We start from the raw sequence: 6,869 nt of genomic DNA, 5'->3' as shown, positions 1-6,869 counted from the left end.
AACCAGGACAGTCAACTATCCTGAAACTGGAGAGATGACTTTGAAAGTTAAACTTAATTTTCAGTTGATGAGAAGATGAAAGTAAAGGATGTGAAAAAATAAAATGCAATAATAATGAAAAACTTTTTTGAATTGTTACTAACTAGAGAAACAAAATGTTTTGCTTTTACACTATGTATGAACTTTTTACATGTGTCCTAGTTTAGTGATGAGTAATAGGAAGTGGCTATCTTGATGTTGGTTAGGAGCATCAACTTAGTAATGTAGTATATGGGGGAAAGTTTTCATATATGATGGTTCTGGCCCACCAAAAGTCACTCCCCTCTTCTGGTCATGTCATCTGTTGCGATTGGCTTGCCGGACCAGCCACCCCTACCAGTTTATCCAGAAATACATCAGGCCAGGAAAACCCTTCCCCTCAATGTGCAGGGGACTGCCATTTTGTTAAACATCATAACCCATGTGTTTTTCATACTGCTCTCTGATTTGCTGATGGCCATTTCCTGACACTGTCATACCGGTGTGTTCTCAGACAGCCTTGTGATTGGCTAGTAGAGCTAGCTGCCCCTACCAGTGTACCCAGAAGCATGACAGAAAAAGAAGCCCCTATTTTCGACAAGGTCATTCCCCATGTGTTTTCGCACTGCTTTGTGACTGGGTGTTGTGGTTTAACCCCAGCCAGCAACTAAGCACCACGCAGCCGCTCACTCACTCCTCCCCCATCCAGTGGGATGGGGGAGAAAATCGGGAAAAGAAGTAAAACTCCTGGGTTGAGATAAGAACGGTTTAATAGAACAGAAAAGAAGAAACTAATAATGATAATAGTAACACTAATAAAATGACAACAGTAGTAATAAAAGGATTGGAATGTACAAATGATGCGCAGGGCAATTGCTCACCACCCGCCGACCGACACCCAGCCAGTCCCCGAGCAGCGATTCCCCGCCCCCCACTTCCCAGTTCCTAAACTAGATGGGATGTCACATGGTATGGAATACACTGTTGGCCAGTTTGGGTCAGGTGCCCTGGCTGGGCATGAGAAGCTGAAAAATCCTTGACTGTAGTCTAAACACTACTGAGCAACAACTGAAAACATCAGTGTTATCAACATTCTTCGCATACTGAACTCAAAACATAGCACTGTACCAGCTACTAGGAAGACAGTTAACTCTATCCCAGCTGAAACCAGGACACTGGGTGATGGCTATTTTTGACAATGTCATACCCACATATTCTCAGCTCTCCCTCTGATTGGCTGTATGTAAAAATATATACAATAGATGGAATATAAACATATTTGCACAGTCCTTATATATTTCTGTATATTTTAAAATAGATATTTATATATAGATGCACTATTTTTAATATACTTCTGTATCTGTATATATTTACATGATTATAAAGATAGAAATTATATATCTGTAAAAGCATAGGTATAAAATGGTTAAAACATTCTTTAATAAGAGCTAATGACATGAGTAATTAAAGTTTAAATGTGAATAGAAAGTAATTAAACAAAAGTACAAGGCAGGTTTGGAGTCCCCCACTTTAAAAGGCTACAGATCAAGCCCTAACATGTCTGGGGTGGGGACTTCATGAGGGTGGAGAGGGCATGGACAAGTCTGGATGTGCCCAAGGGCTACAAACCCCTCCTAGGAGGCTCATCAAGGGATCCCCTGGGAGAACCTTGTCACGTGCAAAGAAGAGACCAATCATTTGAGTTGGATTGAGAGGCCTCTGCATCTGGGCCCAGCCCAGCAGGATGACCATGCAGTGTTACTGGAGCAAACTTTGGGCTTTGTGTGGTCCTGCAAGGCACAGGCAACACTGTTCATGAAAATGGATAGCCAGAACAAAATGTGAACTTTAGAAGAACGCATGCATGGGGACAGTAAGGAAAAGACCCTAAGGGATTCATTAAAAAGACCACGTGAACCAGAAGAACTGGCCAATGGGCCAGCAAATCGCAAACTAGATTTTGAGGCAAGTATCACATAGAGGGTGGGTAATGGTGTTGGGGGAGCTCCCTTTGCCCATGGTTGGGGTGCAGGCTGGTGCTATATGTCTTTCCTTGTCCTTAGGTTAATGATAACCTTATAGAACATATCAAACAGCTCCAGCTGACTGAGGAAGGAGAAGTCAAATTTTACTATTATCTGTTTGTGGTTTTGTCTCGGCCTATAGCCGCTGAAGGAAGGAGAAAGGGTGTAGAAGTGACAGCGATGTTCAAGGGGGGGGAAAAAAAGGAAAAAACCTGGAGAAGTCTCGAATGGCAACCAACTCCCCTCATACCTTGTTAACAAAGTTTGTACTTGAGTTAAATTGATTGTCCAGTGTTTCCTTATGTGCATGTGTGTAGTAGCAGCATGTCAGTAGATATGTCTACAATGCCACTTCTGTTAAAAGATATTTACTGTGCTCCTGGGGAGGTGGGAAGCTTTGGGGGTGTAAATCCCCTTTTTGAAGCTGCTAAAAGGCAAATGGCTGATCTGAACAGAAGCCAAGTGTCAACCTGGCTTGCAAACCAGGACACTTGCAGCTTATACCAAGAGGCAAGAAAACACTTAAAAATAAGCAAGGTGATTGTGGCAGAGGTGGAAGCACAATGTCAAGCAGACTTGGTGGCTATGCAACAGTTTTCCAAACACAGTGATGGTGTTAAGTACATCTTAGTGGTGATAGATGTTTAATCCAAGCATGCCTGGGCCATTGGCCTAAAAGGCAAAACAGGTTCTGAGATAGTTGAGGCTTTAAAAAAACATTTTTAGCAGGGGATGCAAACCTCAGAAATTACAGACCAAGTGGGGGAAAAGAATTTTTAAACCAGCCTTTAAACAAGCTGTTAAAGCAGTGTGATGTTCACCATTTTGTTACTAATGATGAATTAAAAGCCTCTGTCAGAGTGGTTTAACAGGATGCTCAAAACCAAGGTGTGGAGATATTTTACACTGTGCAACATGTTCTGCTACATTGATGTGTTGTCAGAGTTTATAAAGAGCTATAACCATAGCTTCCACAGAACTATCAGAGCCAGGCCTGTGGACATGAACCCATTACAATCTGCGAGGGTTTGGAAAACTGTATGTGGAGGGGTGTTTAAAATGAAAGAATCTGCTCCTCTGCTGAAAAAGGGAGACCACTTCAGAGTGTCTAGAACAAAAGAGAGATTTGAGAAGGGTTGTGAGCAGATGTTCATAGATGAAACTTTTGTAGTAGCTGAAATTGTGAGAAAGGGACAGATATGTGTGTACCGCTTAATAGACTATGATCACAAAGCAATCAAGGGGGCATTTCACCCTGAAAAACTTCAAAAAAGTGAATCCTGATGAGGACAGAATCTACAAAATCGAGAAGATCATTGCTGCCAAAGGGAAAGGAAGAAAGAAACAGCTGATGATGAAGTGGCATGGCTGACCCCAGAAATTTCAGTTGGATAGAAGCCTCCCAAGTCCAGGACACCTAGTAACTTAGGTTGGAGTGGGGGGAAAAAGGATGGTGGATGGGGGGGTTCTATATTACCCTACCCTGCAATGCCAGTGCTACGATCTTCCTGCAAAATACCAGCTCAAACTTCATTGTGCAGCTGGAGAGGCCCCTGGAGCTCTCAAGGAAGTGGGAGGTGGGGCTGATGGAAACAGAGTACCTGCATAGCTGGAATAATATCAATGAAGATGCCATCTTTGAAATAGCACTGCAGGGTAAGACGTGGCAGTATACTTTGCAGAAAGGTTATTATCCATCCCTCTCCATGTTGATGGAATAGAATAGAATAGACTATTTCAGTTGGAAGGGATCTACAATGATCATCTAGTCCAACTGCCTGACCTCCTCAGGGCTGACCAAAAGTTAAAGCATGTTAAGGGCATTGTCCCAATACCTCTTAAACACTGACAGGCTTGGGGCATCAACCACCTCTCTAGGAAGCCTGTTCCAGTGTTTGACCACCCTCTCAATAAAGAAATGCTTCCTAATGTCCAGTCTAAACCTCCCCTGATGCAGCTTTGAACCATTCCTACAAGTCCTGTCACTGGATACCAGGGAGAAGAGATCAGCATCTCCCTCTCCACTTCCCCTCCTCAGGAAGCTGTAGAGAGCAATGAGGTTGCCCCTCAGCCTCCTTTTCTCCAAACTAGACAAACCCAGAGTCCTTAGCTGCTCCTCATAGGACATGCCTTCCAGCCCTTTCACCAGCTTTGTTGCCCTCCTCTGGACACATTCAAGGACCTTCACATCCTTCTTAAATTATGGGGCCCAAAACTGAACACAGTATTCAAGGTGAGGCCGTACCAACACTGAATACAGCGGGATAATCACCTCTTTTGACTGGCTGATTATACTGTGTTTGATGCACGCCAGGATGCAGTTTGCCCTCTTGGCTTCCAGGGCACACTGCTGACTCATATTGAGCCTATTGTCAACCAGCACCCCCAGATCCCTTTCTGCAGGGCTGCTCTCCAGCCACTCCTCACCCAATCTATACTTGTGCCCGGTATTACTCTATCCTAGGTGCAGAATCTGGCATTTGGACTTGTTAAATTTGATCCCATTAATCATTGCCCAATGCTCCAATCTATCTAGATCCCTCTGCAAGGCCTCTTGTCCTTGAGAGAGTCAACAGTACTTCCCAGTTTGGTATCATCAGCAAACTTGCTAATGGTGCATTCAACTCCTGCATCCAGATCACTGATAAAAATATTGAACAGAACTGGCTCTAGAATTGAACCCTAAGGAACACCACTGGTGACTGGTCACCAGCCAGATGTAGCCCCATTCTCTACAAGCCTTTGAGCCCTGCCCTTCAGCCAGTCCTTAACCCAGCATACTGTGAACCCACTCATCCCAAAGTTGGAGAACTTGTCCAGAAGGATGCTGTGAGGGACACTATCAAAAGCCTCACTAAAATCCAGAAAAACTACATCCACTGCCTTCCCTTCATCCACTAGGCAGGTGACCTTATCATAGAAGGATATCAAATTAGTTAAACAAGACTTTCCCTTTGTGAACCTGTGTTGACTGTGCCTGATGATTGCATTATTCTTTAAATGCCTTTCAGTAGTACCCAGTATAATCTTCTCCATAATTTTTCCAGGTATTGAGGTTAGACTAACAGGTCTGTAGTTCTTCACGCCCTTCTTGTAAATTGAAATAATGTTGGCTAGCTTCTAGTCAGCAGGGACCTCCCCAGACTCCCAAGACCTTTGGTAGATGATCGAGAGGGGTCCTGCCGTAACATCTGCTAGCTCCTTCAGTACTCTGGGATGAATCCCATCAAGCCCCATGGACTTCTGAACATTCAGCTGATACAGCTGGTCCCTTACAATTTCAGTGTCCGCAAATGGAAAGTTACTGTTCCCACACTCATGGTCCTCCAACACAGAGGACTGGGCAGCCCAAGGTCTATCAGTATTATTAGACTGAGGGAAAAAAATGCATTGAACGCCTCTGCTTTTTCTTCAACCCTATAAGTCAGGTGACTCTTCAACAAGTATTGGTCCAATGTTTTCTTTAGGCTTCCTCTTGCTATTAACATACTTTAAAAAAGCCCTTCTTGTTATCTGACAAAACACTGGCCACTTTCAACTCTAGTTGAGCTTTGGCCTTTTGTGTCTTTTCCCTGCATATACAAATCACAGCTCTGTAATCTTCCTGTGAAGCCTGACCTTGCTTGCAGAGATCATACCATTTCTTTTTCCTCTTGAGCTCCATGAGGAGTTCCCTGTTCAGCCAAGCTGGTCTTCTGCCCCACTTGCTTGACTTTCAACACAAAGGATTGCCTGCTCCTGTGCTTCTAAAAGGTGGTTCCTAAAGACTGACCAGCACTCATGGACTCCTAAGCCCTCAAAAGCAGATTCCCAGAGGACACTGCTAACTAGCTCCCTGAATAGCTTAAGGTTTGCTCTCCTGAAGTCCAGGGCAGCAACTCTGCTGTCCTTTTTTCTCTCATTACACTGAAAATTTTAAACTCGACCATTTCATGATCACTGTGGCCAAGACAGTCACCTACCATCACATCTCACATGAGTCGTTCTCTATTCACAAGCAACAAGTCTAGGAGGGCATCTTTCCTAGTTGGCTCCCTGAGTACCTGTTAGAAGAAATTATGTCCTACAAAATTCAAGAATTTTCAAGACCTGCTTGTCACAGCAGTATGTTATTCCCAGTTGATGTCTGGGAAGTTGAAATCTCCCATAAGGACAAGGGCTACTGATCCAGAGATTTCTCCTAATTGCCTATAGAATAACTCATTGGTGTTATCATCCTGGCTGGGCGATCGGTAGTAGACACCTACTGCAACATCTGCTTTGTTATCCATCCCCCTAATCCTCACCCAGAGGCTCTCAACCACATCATCCCTAACTGTAAGGGCTATATAATCAAAGCTCTCCCTTACATACAGTACGACACCACCACCTCACCTGTCCTGCCTGTCCCTCCTGAACAGCCTCTAGCCCTCCATCCCAGCACTCCAGTTCTGGGACTCATTCATTCCACCAAGTCTCACTAATACCAATGATATTGTGGCTCTGGGAGCTGACCAATGCTTCTGGTTCATCCTGTTTCTTTCTCATACTGTGTGCATTGGTGTATGTGGTGGGTTGACCCTGGCTGGATGCCAGATGCCCACCAAAGCTGCTCTATCACTCCCCCTCCTCAACTGGACAGGGGAGAGAAAAGGACAGTTTAATAAAGTAAAAGAAAACAAAAGATTTTATTCTCTACTTCCCATCAGCAGGCAATGTCTGGCCACTTCTTGGGAAGCAGGGCTTCAGTACTTGTAGTGGCTGCTCCAGAAGACAAACGTAAACAATGAATGTCCCCCCTTCCATCTCCCTTTGCTTAGCTTTTATAGCCGAGCTGACGTCATATGG

This window comes from Haliaeetus albicilla, chromosome W, assembly GCF_947461875.1.
Source record: "Haliaeetus albicilla chromosome W, bHalAlb1.1, whole genome shotgun sequence".
NCBI lineage: Eukaryota > Metazoa > Chordata > Aves > Accipitriformes > Accipitridae > Haliaeetus > Haliaeetus albicilla.
The sequence above is the reverse complement of the archived record's forward strand: the minus strand, read 5'-3'. Positions refer to the sequence as shown.